The following is a 12,967-nucleotide window of genomic DNA, read 5'->3' on the forward strand; positions in this document are numbered from 1 at the left end:
CCTCAAGATAGCAACGTGCCAACACTGGACCTTAACACACCTCCTTTCTAGACAGGCACACTCATGAGTACACAAAGTGGCACAAACTGATTTGCTTTTAAAATAATGTGGTGCAAAACAGGAAAATTATAGTTGCGCTGGTCTGAAAAACAAATCGCAACACATCTTGCACCTTATTGCGCCATGTGTTTGATAGGGCCCTCCGTCCTTTTAGGTTTCTGTTTGTCAAACCTTTTTTTGATGAAATCAACACTGGATGAATCTATAGACATGTATCCAGTGTTACACTTTGAAAGGCCATGTGTTTGACTTTGTGTTTATTAGCACATATCTGTATGTATTGTTCTGGAGCTTGAGGATTGTAATGCATTTGTCTTCTTGCTAAGTTCCTCATACAGCATCTTCCAGCCATAAGAGAGTTAGACGGAGCGAATGAAATTGGTGTTAAATCAAGATGGAGGACTCTTAATGTGTGTTCTGCATGAACATATATAATGCAGTAGTCTGTCGCTGGCTTGTATAGGCTAAATATAAAACAAGTGCGTCATGAATGAGCCTTCACCCCTCAGCCTTTATCAAAAAACCCTAAAGATAACTCTAAAACTGTTTTTTTTTGTTTTTATTTCAAGTGTGCAAGTCTTTGTGTGTGCTCAAGCGAGAAATGCTGGGATTTAAAGTTGGTGACAGATGAAAGATGCAAATGCAGAAATACACAAGCCCTGTAGTACTAAAGAAGTAAGATGGATGGACAGGTAGTTGAGACTGCAGATAAAAGAGCTGCTCAGCCCAGTGATGATGAGCTGATAAGACGAGTTCAATAGCAACGCTGTCCTCCTCTGGATTGCGTGTCTCGAGGTGGATGAAGCTGAGCTGTGATGGGACTGCCAGCATTTGGGGCATCTTTTCATGCAGGAGCTTTTTTGCTCAAACTCTCTAGCATGTCCCAGTTTTTGCTTTGTGACGTGTGCTTCCCCAACCCCCTCTTTCCCCCCTTTTTTTCCTCTCAGTGCATGTCCCACCAGAACTGACTGGGAACGATAGTTTTGCTGGTAGCTCTGAATAATACAGAATGTTTGCATTTATAATTGATGATTTGGGCAGGAATAGGACTTGACCGAGTCGTGCTTGGCTTTGTGATGGGAAGTGTGCACTGGGGGGGAGGCTTGGGCTTTAGGGAACACAACAGATTGGGACAGTATATAGTTACATTTTCAATGTGTTGGAGCAAATGGACACATTTTAACAAAGTGGCTTGCATACAGTACACATCTAGTCTGTGAGTCTCATAATGTACAAAAATAGCTACTGATACTTTTTCATTTTTTTGTAAAACTAGTGTCATTTCCTGTTGGACACTTTTTTCACAGCCATATAGTCTTTCACCTCACACTAAATGAAACATTTCAAAATCCATTTGTCTTGTTGTCGGAAGTAGTGCAATCATGTGAACCGCTCAGGAGTAGAAAGGGCTCAAGCTCACTGTTGGCTGCTTGTTGTACCTTATACAGTGGAAAACATCACTAAATATAATCCACAGTGAGGGAAATACGGATTGAAAGCATCACCATTTTTCTCAGAAAGCATATTTCTAAATGTGCTGTTGACTTGAAATTCTCACCAGATGTTGATAACAAAAAACAAAACTAATTAGTTTACAAATTATGTTATATGTAATAAAATTAAAAAAACAAAGAGAAAAAGTTTTGAACACATGAAGAATGGAAGGTGAAGAAAGGCAGTGAAAGTCCAAACAGCAGTTGAGATCTTTTTGTAGTTATTCAGCAACCCTCTGCTCTTCATCAGTGTAAATTAATATTAGCTGCTTCAGTCCAACATGTACATGTTCATCAGCAAGATAATGAAGATGAAACCAGGGTGGACATTTAGCAAAACACAGCCAATGAAACTCTCAAATGCTTGCAGAGAAAGTAAATCAATTCGTGGAATGGCCCAGCAAATCACATGACTTGAATCCAATAGAAAATGCAGAATAAAGATCAAATATGATAGATGAGACGCACAGAACCATCAAGATTTTACACTCTGGTAACGTTAGTGAAAAATTACACCTGAGCAATGCATGTAACTTCTTTTTTTATATGAGAGGCGTCTTTAAGTTGCCATCACCGAAATCACCTTTTGTATAAAGTATTAAATATGTTCAGTAGTTCAGTATTTTCTCCTTGTGTCGTTTAATTATTATTACATATAAAAATTGTTTATTTTATTATTATTATTTTTTTAATGTTTGTATTGTTTGGGATTTTACCAAAATCTGGTTAAATTTTATGTCAGCAGCTCCTTTACAAATATTATTCCCAAGACGTGTTCAATACTTATTTCCCCCACTGTAATTGTTATTGAATGATTGCATTGCGCCACGTTAATCCACACTAAAACAAAAAGAAAATGTTTTTTTTACTTGTTCAAACTGCTTAATTAAAATGAGCTGAAACAACACAATTCTTGAGATTTCATTGGGACAACTTAAATTTTTTATGCTCTATCCACATAAATTTGTTTAAAGTTTTAAGTTAACTTAATCAATTTGTGTTGGGACAGCATGAATGAATTGCGTGGAACCCTGCATTTGAACCCTACAGTGCAGTTAGGAAAACCATAAGCTAGAAATTTTTTATTATTTATTATTTTATTAGATGGTCTATGTTAAGCTGCTTTGACACAATCCACATTGTAAGTGCTATATACATAAACATGAATTGAATTGAATAGATGCATACCACACGCATAAATGCAAGAATTTAATGCACAGCAAACTTGTTCTTGAGTATTCATAGACTGGATTGGATAATTCACATATTGAAGATGTTTATATGTAGAGAATGTGTGTAGTGGCCCATAGAAACAGCAGGCAATAAAAGCATGAAGCAGCACAAAAGCAGCAGATCAACCATTATGCCACAGTCAACCACTTCCGGTTCTTCCGATTATGATCATGTAGGTAAAAAGTAGTGCTGTTTTATTATACTAAATACATTTTAGGCTTTTGTTATAATGTTGCAGTCAAATAAAACACTAAAACACAACGTACTACAGTGTCTTTTGTTTTTTCCGTTTTTAATTTTGAAATCAAGGGTGAGAGACATTGTTAGCATGGTGACAGGGCAGTATGTGTCAATAGCTAAAACTTGCTTATTTCTGTGGATTGAAACATTCTTCAAAACATTTAGGATAATGTAAGTACATAAATCAGTAACATAAATGAACACTGCTCAACTTGTTTTGGATATTTTAATAGACAATTCCATTAAAACACTAAATGATAAGAACAATACATTTTACATGTACAATATTTTACATTTGTACAATTGCTTTATCAATTGAGGTTGAATGCTTTTTATAAGTTTACAACTCCCCAAGTCAAGCTTGTGCATTTATTCATTGTGTATCTATTTATGTAGTAAAAGGATAATGGTTCCTAATGCCAGGCCATTTCAGTCTTTCATTCTGACTGATAGTAGTTGTTTGTGAATTAAGTATTCTGTTGTAGATCGTTTCTGTCCTTGTGGATTTAAAATGAACAACAAATTTTAATTTTAAGTAATAAACGTTAAAAAAGGAGGTAAAATATAGTTTTAAAATAATTCAGCTCCTGAGAAAATCACTGTCCAGGTAGCTCTGGATGCTTTGAGGTTCATTTTACTTAAGAGAAGACGACTTTGATCCCTGTCGCTGCATAAAACATTTAGTGACCAGCGAACATTAGCCTTTCAAAACAGAATCAGAAATGATCAGCAACGACTTGCCTGATGTCTAGTCTCTTTCTCTCTTTCAGTTGCTCAGTGTTCCTCAATCTATTTCCCCTTTACTTAAATAGACAGTTATTATCCATCAATTTTTCATTGTTCAAATTATAATGTAGTTCTATGTTGTTCAGCATTTGACATCAATTCTGCAAGGATGTTTTTTTCGATGTCTTTGGCTTTTAGACCAGGGCTGTCTCTGCATGTGTGTATGTATTGATATGACGTGTTCAGTGTTCTCTTGTAATGCTTGACCTCTATTTTGAGTTCTTGGCCTCTAGCCAGTTTAGGTCAAGCATTAAGCTTTATTTTTCTTGAAATTTTGCTTTTTTGGAAGTATCATCAGACATTTGGAAATTTTGAAACTTTCAAATAGTAGAGCTATTACAGAATTTTTTTGTATCATGAGTTGGTATGTAGCATGATGTTTTGGTTAATTTGAGTGAGTAATGGCAAGTGTTTTTCTTCGAATCACCATAATATATATATATAATTCACCTTATATATATATATATATATATATATAAGGTGACTTTATGGTGATTTGAAGAAAAACACTTGCCATTACTAACTCAAATTAACCAAAACATCATGTTACATACCAACTCGTAATACAAAAAAAATCTGTAATAGCTCTACTATTTGAAAGTTTCGAGCTTGATAATATTTCCAAATGTCTGATAATATTTCCAAAAAAGCTAAATCATGCTCTATCACTTTTGTCACCAAAGAAGATGTTTTACTCTATTAGTTTTTATCACAGACATGGAGAACAGGCAATTGCTATTTTAATTCCATATGAAAACAGATCATTGTTTTTGCAATTTCTTCTAGTGACATTATAGTGGGCTAGAAATTTCTCGCTTTACCTTTAAGGCATTTTGCTGTGTGTGGTTGATTCAGCAAAGTTTAATGGTCCTTGGCCTTTTGCTGTTGAAAGAAATGAAGAAATCTGAGTCAGTGCTTTGTCCAGTCTTCTCTCTCTCGCTCGCTCTCTGGTTCTGCTAGTTTTTTATTGCTCTGGTAAAAGTGAGATACTACATAGAGCTACTCCTAAATCTTTTGCTGTAGTTTGCAGGCGGCTTAGATTTACAGAGGTTTGTGTGAAGTGTTGCACAGCTAGCATGGAAAGAGGCACGGTGTATTTCATTAAATCTGTTACTATTTGCACTGCATCAATGAGTCAAATGACTCATGAAACATGCAAGTGTTGTTCAAGATGCCTATAGACTGCTGCCTTCCAAGGCACCCTACAGTAATCATATTGGACCCCCATACACGATTGATTTGGAATACTTTACACAGGTAGTAACTCCACGCACTACAAAAATAGCAGAAGAAATGACTCATTTCAAGGGTTTACTCATTTTAGGTTAAAGTTACCATGATGCTAAGCTAACAGTGCAGTATTCAAAGAGAAAGCAGCAGTCAGGTTTCCAAAGTAAGTATTTTATTCAATTTACCTACAGAGGTACACTAAATTATGATTCAAAGATGATTCCTTGGATTTACTAAAAAAAATTTAGTTTAAAAATTTAGTACAATTTATTTGGGCTGAATTTAAACAAACAAATTAAGTTGAACATTACTACATTTCATTTAATAAAATGTAATTTAATTATAATATTATTAATTGCAACAATTTTGCAGACATAATTTTTTCATTTTATTGAAAAGCCAAGAAAGATTGACTTTAGGTTAGTGACAATGTTTTTAAATTATTGAAGATGTTTTTGTTTAGTTTTTTAAAGCCATTTACCTGTTTAATGTCAACTAGACATTCCTACTGTCTTGACTTCTGCATTTAGTGATATTTCCACTTGAACTGAATCAATACTAAACAGTAGGCATTTATTTTAGCTTTGTGTGTGTGTGTGTGTGTGTGTGTGTGTGTGTGTGTGTGTGTGTGTGTGTGTTATGAAATATTTTATACCGATTTATTAGCAATATGGAAATTTTGGCTGATCCTAATAAACGGTTTATACCTGGAAGCTGATAATCGATATATAGTTCGATAAATGCAAATGTTGATATGAATTTTTCTGAGCCTTATAACAAAATCAAATGTTAAATTTACCAACTGAAGTTTTGAAGTATTTTTTTTTCATGGTGGATAAATCCCTCATTGCCGACATCTTGGTTTCCCTATAGCAAAACCTCTTTTAAGCCGTGGTCACACTGCACTTTTTGCCTCATAGACCAGAAAAGCAAGCTTGTGTGACAAGTTTCGCTGTTCGCTGCATTGCAGAGTTCAAGCTTAATGAACTCTGACCTGTGAAATTGCATCACGTGATTGCATGAGACCAATCGATGATGAAAACATGACCTTTCTTTACAGAAATGTAAAATATTGACCAATCACTTGCTTGTTTAATCCCGCCCCTGTTCACAGCACCATAAGACAGAATTGTGCATGTGACACATCCCACCATATGGAAATCACCAATCAAAATCCTCATAATCAGCTGAAGTGGAACAACCTGTAGAAATAATCAGCTAATCATGAATTTTCTTATCAAGCTGATAATGATAACGTTTAAAAACTCCATCACTAGAAATATGGTTTCATAACCCATGTCAAAATCCAAACTCTCTAATTGTTTATCTCTTATGTCTGCTAATTTAGATGTGTGTGTGTGTGTATTTGTAGCACAGGTGTGTGTAGGTGTGTGTAGGTTTTCCTCCTGCTGTGTGTGTGTCCTCCATGCTGTAATTAGCTAGGCAGCTTTTTAATAATGCAGACACTGAGGAAGAGCAAGTACAGTGTGTGTGTGTATGTGTGTGTTTGTATGCCGGTGTGTGTCGCACTGGCATTTATCGCTTAATCAATGCCTTGCGCTGCCTGTGGCCACTAATTGAAGGTTAAGAGATGAGAGGCCTGTAAGCCTGAGGTGGCGCTGCTACAGAAGAGCTCCATTGCTCTCTCCTCTCTGCCCTTTAAAACGCCTTTCAAACATTACACCCACTGCTATTGTACTGTACTTACAGCATATATGACACACAGCTAGGCTTTACATCACACAATGCAAACATTGTGCTATTTCGAGAAGAGATAAATAGTGAATATGTATTTGTAAAATATGATTTGCTCCTGTTCGAGAGGGACTAGCATACAGTGGTTTTCATTCATTGTCCTTTGACTTAGACACTTATTTAAAAGGGGTTGCCACAGTGGAATGAACTGCCAACTATTCCAGCATATGTTTACGCAGCAGATGCTCTTCCAGCTGCAACCCATTACTGGGAAACACCTATACACTCTCACACACACGCACACACACACACACACACACACACACACACACACACACACACACACACACACACACACACACACACACACACACTCATACACTAAGTTTTCATTTGAAAACGCATATTTTTGTCTCCGTTTTGCCCTTCCATCCACACTGAGACGCGTTTTTAGGAAACAAAAACGTATCTTTTTAAAAACGCTCTCCAAAGTGGATAAATTTGAAAACGCCTTTTTTGTGTCGTAGTGTAGACTGTGAAAACGGAGTCTTTCGAAAACGATGACGCGTTTTTTGTCATGTGACACTCAGTCATGTTACTAATTCGTTTACTTTATTTTCGTTGTGATTATGATTTTAGTGATGTCGTCCTTACTGTGAGGGTAAGCAGCGTCATCAGCAGGATACTGTTCTTTAAAGCGGTCCAGTATATCGGCGTATTTGTTTTGGCACGTCTCCCAGTCTACATTTTCACTCTCTTTTGCAACTTTGTATTCATGTGTTACTCGAAGCAGCAACTCTACTTCATTGTCAGTCCATTTAAAAAACTCTGTGCTTTTTCTTGACATTTTGCCGCAACGTTTCAAAGAGCCGGAAAGAAAATAAACGTCAGCCGGAAATGACGCGTGACGAAGCGTCTTACGTTTCACGCATGCGCAGTACAGGTTGAAAGCATTGGTAGTCGTTTCAGTGTGGATGACAATGTTTTCGAAAACGAATAGAAACGACAGTGTGGATGTGAAGCGTTTTTAGAGGAAAACTCCGTTTTCAAATTTATCCGGATTAGTGTAGACATGGCCTTAGTTTATTTAATTTACTTATATGGCATGTCTTTGGATTGCGGGGGAAATCGCAGCACCCGGAATTGCCAACTAGCCCAGCCAAGACTCGAACCAGTGACCTTCTTGCTGTGAGGTGACAGTGCTAACAAAAAAAAAAAACAGTATGGAACAGAAGTTGAATGTCTTCTAGTGCCTGTATTTTCGAACATGGAAGCTGGTTTGCTGCCGGTCTAACCTGGTAGAACATGTTCAAAAAGCAACACACCAGATAACTGCTGTTATTTTGCTGAAATTGGTCAGGGCCTTGTTTTTTACAAATGGTACCTGGCCAATCAGTTGTTCAAAAACACCAAGTCAGTTAGTGTTTCCCTAAATCATATTTCTAATGAATTTTCACAAACATGTTTGGTCATAAATCAGGGTTATTTTGTGATTGTGGTGGAATTTTAAGTTTCACTTGTACTTTTATCAGATTTACTAGCATTTGATTGCAACCCAGCCATCCACCCCCCTTTTTTTGAGAGAGTGTTTATATGAGGCCTTAAGCCGAAGAACCATTTAAGTCTATATTTTCAAACTTTGAGTAATGATTTTTTTTTTCATTTGGATTGTAAACATTATATTGTGTATTTTTATTTTACCTAAAGATAGACAGCAAAAGCTTCATAGTTATATGGAGACATTTTCAGTGTCAGTATTAAAATTCAAAAGTGATTGTGATTTATATTTCTCAAATGTGAAAGAACGGTATACAGTATGTCCAGTTAGTGTGGAATAACAGTATAACACCAATTCATCATATCACTTAAAACCACTAAAATCGGATTCTTTTATCGTAGTTTTAACACAATAACAGAAATTTCAGTTTAATAATAAACATTTTTTCCAACTCTATTATTATTATTATTATTATTATTATTATTAAGGAACAGAAAATACAGTATGACCAATGTACAATACATAGATTTTCTCACAGTACATGCAATAACAATCAAATATTAACAATAAACAATAAATAAATAAAACAGTAAATACAAATATTGTAGACATACATCATAGCTAAATATTGTTGCTTATATAGAAACACTGCCACAGCCATATCACCCTGCAGCCCAAGACCGGTTACTCACTGAAGCTAAGCAGGGCTTAGCCTGGTCAGTACCTGGATGGGAGACCACTAGGGAACACTAGGTTGCTGTTGGAATTGGTGTTAGTGAGGCCAGCAGGGGGCGCTCAACCTGCGGTCTGTGTGAGTCCTTATGCCCCAGTAAAAGTGAAGGGGACACTACACTGTCAGTGGGTGGCGTCTTTCGGATGAGACGTTAAATTGAGGTCCTGACTCTCTGTGGTCATTAAAAATCCCATGGCAATTCTCGAGAAAGAGCAGGGGTGTAACCCCGGTGTCCTGGCCAATGTCCTTCTATCGGCCCTTACGATCATGGCCTCCCAATCATCCCTTTCCACCGAATTGGCTCCATCACTGTCTCTCCACTCCTCTAATAGCTGGTGTGTGTGTGGTGAGCGCACTGGCGCCGTTGTCCTGTGGCTGCTGTTGCATCATCCAAGTGGATGCTGCACACTGGTGGTGGTGTGGAGAGAAGCCCCTCATGACTGTAAAGCGCTTTGGGTGTATGGCCAAACACAATAAATGCGCTATATAAAAACACATTACATTACATTTTTTACATTACACTGGTGCAGTGCACCTATGCATATACTACTTCAAACTGTTCTCGCGATCTGCCGTCTAACAATATAAATAACTATACAAACAAATAAACTCTGTTTGCCGTAGTTTACACAGGACTGGTGGGAAATGTGCAATAATTCAGCTTTCTTATATGTCTTATGTGGTTTATTTAGATGGGTTAACTGCTTCTGTGCTGTTTAACGCTTCTCAGCACATTCAGAGAGCGAGAGATCATATCACATATACGGTTCTTCCGATCACCACTTTTGGTGGATTTTCTCTGGTTTTTGTTCTCTGTTTCGTTTTAAAGATGCTTTCCAAGCATCCCTCAAAGCCTTTCTTACACTGTCCTTCCATTTGTTCATGTGAGTATTTGCCTTTTAATGTCTGAAGTGGACATGACAGCAAGCAGCATCACTATTCTTCTTAGTGGACACAAGCGTTTTTTCTGTGTGGCGCTATTTTAGTGTTTACACACAAAAAGATCCCCAAACTGTTTCTGTATACAAAGTTCACACATACAATTAATGTCACTTTGTTGTCTCATTATTTGTTTGACTTATACGGCTGTTTGTTGTATGCACTCATATGACATAGCGCTAATGCCAAGAACCATTTTGCCTTCCTTGATAAAAAAAAGAGAAATTATCATTTAATGCCAAAATTGTAAATTAATGATGTGCTTACTGTGGTGTTACAATTTCTATGCATTTTTGAAAAGGCAGAATTTATTTTTAAACGTTTTGCTCCAGCACAACCATACATAATTGTGAACGGCTTTAAGGTTTGTGAATAAAAATGTCAGCTAAGGCTGCTAGAACTGTACTGTAGCAACTTTTTATATATTTACTACAACAACAACAATTGAAATGTATTATGTAATTCTTTTTAATGTTAGTGTATGGTTAACTGTAGAGTAAGTAATTTTTCTGTTCACTGTTAAAATCACTGATTTATAATTATTTTTTTTTAATTATGGCTGATTTTTCATTTTTAAGATTGTGAAACTGCTTTAATATTATGTCAGAATCTAGTGTAGCCTTTTGCCTTTTACTTTATCTTAGCTTTACAAAACATGAATGAAGGAGAAACTGTGGAATAAACCGACAAAGGAAAATTTCTGAATTGTTCCTTCTTTTCTTACTGAAAAAATGTAAGTGCCAAGTCAGTATTTGTTCATTCCGAAAAACTCCTGACCTTGAGGTAAGTGGATAGTTCACCGTTCCTCCATCAGTGAAAAAGCTGGTGCAACTTTCTGAACATTTTTTCCTTTGCAGTTCATTGTCTCAGACACAATACGTGCTGGTAAAAAGAGCTAGCTAGCAGGCGGAGAACAGGTCCCTTATGAGTGTGTGTGTGTTTAAATGCGAACTCCCCAAACCTCAGAAAACTGTGGCTTTGTAAATATGACCAAGCGTCTTATGGTTGGAATTTTAGGCCTTCATTTAACGGAATCCATTTGTTATGAGGGGGTATAAAATTTGAAAGCCGTCTTGGAATTGTGCAGTGTTGCATCATGGGCTGCTGCCACAAGGGCGCATATTTGTGCATGTATATTTGAATTGATGTGGACATAAATATATGCATGTTTATGAGTGTTTGTGTGTATGTGCGTGTCGTAGGTATTGCATGCATCTGCATTTGTGAGGCTCCCAGCATAAAGCCTGAAGCTTTTCTTTATTTGCATAAGCTCAGTGTGAATAGGTCTAGGATGCTGTGTGTTCATTTTCAAAATCAGACACTAAATATATTTCATTTTAAGACTCTACGCTTTACTTTTCCACCTCAAATCAAGCCATGATGCTCTATTGGAGATAAACAATGCTTAAGCTTTAAGGTGTGGCTTCGCTCTCATTTGCTTTTATGAGCAAAAAGAAACCATCAGTTCTTCTCATGCTTTCTACAATGTTGTACTGGAGAAACTCTAAAGTGCAGAGACCACATTTTGAATAATTCACTCCAAATAAAAAGCTGCATCTGTCTGTGGATGAATTATTTACATTTAAAATAGGTCCCCCTGTTGAGGGAGGGAGCTGGAGAAGGGGAGGGGGTGTGAGAGGTGGGAACTGCTCTGCTTGTTTATCAGTCCAACCTTAACAAAGTACCAGGTGTTTTTATTGTTAGTATATCATGTTGCTTTTTGTTTTTTTTAATCACCTATACATTTTAATAATTCATTTTAGTATTTATCATGCGATTATTAATTACTGTAGTATTACTTATATTTAATGTAGTATATATAAGTACACCCCTCACACATCTGTCTTTTAAATTCAGATTTTTAATAAGAAGCTACACAATATTTTATTTGTGCATATACATTAGATTAGTCAGTACTGAAGCCAAATCTGGAGCTTATCTCACAAAATAACTTATGATATAACGGCCCAAAAACTAGTTCACCCAAATCTTTATGTTATAGAGAAATATTAAATACACATTTAATGTTGTAGGTTGTAATATTTAATTTATATTTAATTAATATTTTTTATATCTTTTAATTTCTTTTAATATGTTTGGTGACTAAAATATTATTTTAATTAATGTATTTGTTAAATAAATCTATTTTGTTTAAATGAACCAAAATGCATTGCCTATATTCACTGAGAAAGGGATAAAAATATTATGCTGAGCACTGTATATACAGTATATAGGCACACTATAAAAACATATATAATGCACAGGTATGTGGCAGTAGTTTTATGTCAAAAATCATTCAAATTTTAAGTAAAAAATCATATTCCAGGACGAAATTCTCTATTATATATGTATCAAAAGTATCACCCAACATCCACTGCTAAGAGCTAATTTTAAAGTTCATTTTTAATTTTCATTTCTTTTTTTTTGTATTTTTTTTTAATCCTTCACATATTCAAATAGAAAAAAAAAATTCTAATCCTAACAAACCAAATGAAAAGTTTATTTATTTAGCTTTCAGGTGATGTATATCAAAGACTATAGAATACTTAAGATATGTCACTTGTATAGTTTTGAATGGGGAAAAGTGTAACGGTCAATATGGCAAATGAAGCCCTGTCTACTATTGGAGGAGCCTAACATTAATCGATACAGACTCAGATCAGACATGTGCTTTTATAACACTTTATGCAACTTAAGTAACACACTGGAATCTCAGCAAATACTTGCTTCACAGACATTAGAAATATACCCATACAAAGCCTGAAATCTGTACTTTTAAATGAACCCACAACAAAACAACCCAAAACATCGCAAGATACAGTCTGTCCTGTTAAATGCACATCAAATGACAGCAACTACTCAAACGCCCACAAACTTGTAAACAAATAGTCTCCGTCATTTCTGAAGGAGATTCGCCATCAAGAACAGGTTGTGGATGACTTTAGAGGAGCAGCCCGATCAGACAATCCTTATACAGAGGATAATAATATGTAGAACAGCCATAAACGAGATTGTTGTCGTGATCGTTTTCTTTTTTAGTGTGCATGCGCATTAGCTCGG

The 12,967-nt window shown here is 35.9% G+C and overlaps 1 protein-coding gene and 1 long non-coding RNA gene across 3 annotated transcripts in view; both read left to right on the forward strand.

Moving 5' to 3' along the window:
• Positions 1-12,967, forward strand: part of gnao1a (guanine nucleotide binding protein (G protein), alpha activating activity polypeptide O, a) — a 173,714-nt gene that overhangs the window by 68,403 nt on the left and 92,344 nt on the right.
• Positions 5,186-7,942, forward strand: LOC147839729 (uncharacterized). The gene is made up of 3 exons (XR_015514954.1): positions 5,186-6,392; positions 6,529-7,122; positions 7,808-7,942. It is a non-coding gene; the product is annotated as an uncharacterized LOC147839729 (long non-coding RNA).

This window comes from Danio rerio, chromosome 18, assembly GCF_052040795.2.
Source record: "Danio rerio strain M-AB ecotype USA chromosome 18, GRCz13ab, whole genome shotgun sequence".
NCBI classification, from domain to species: Eukaryota; Metazoa; Chordata; class Actinopteri; order Cypriniformes; family Danionidae; genus Danio; species Danio rerio.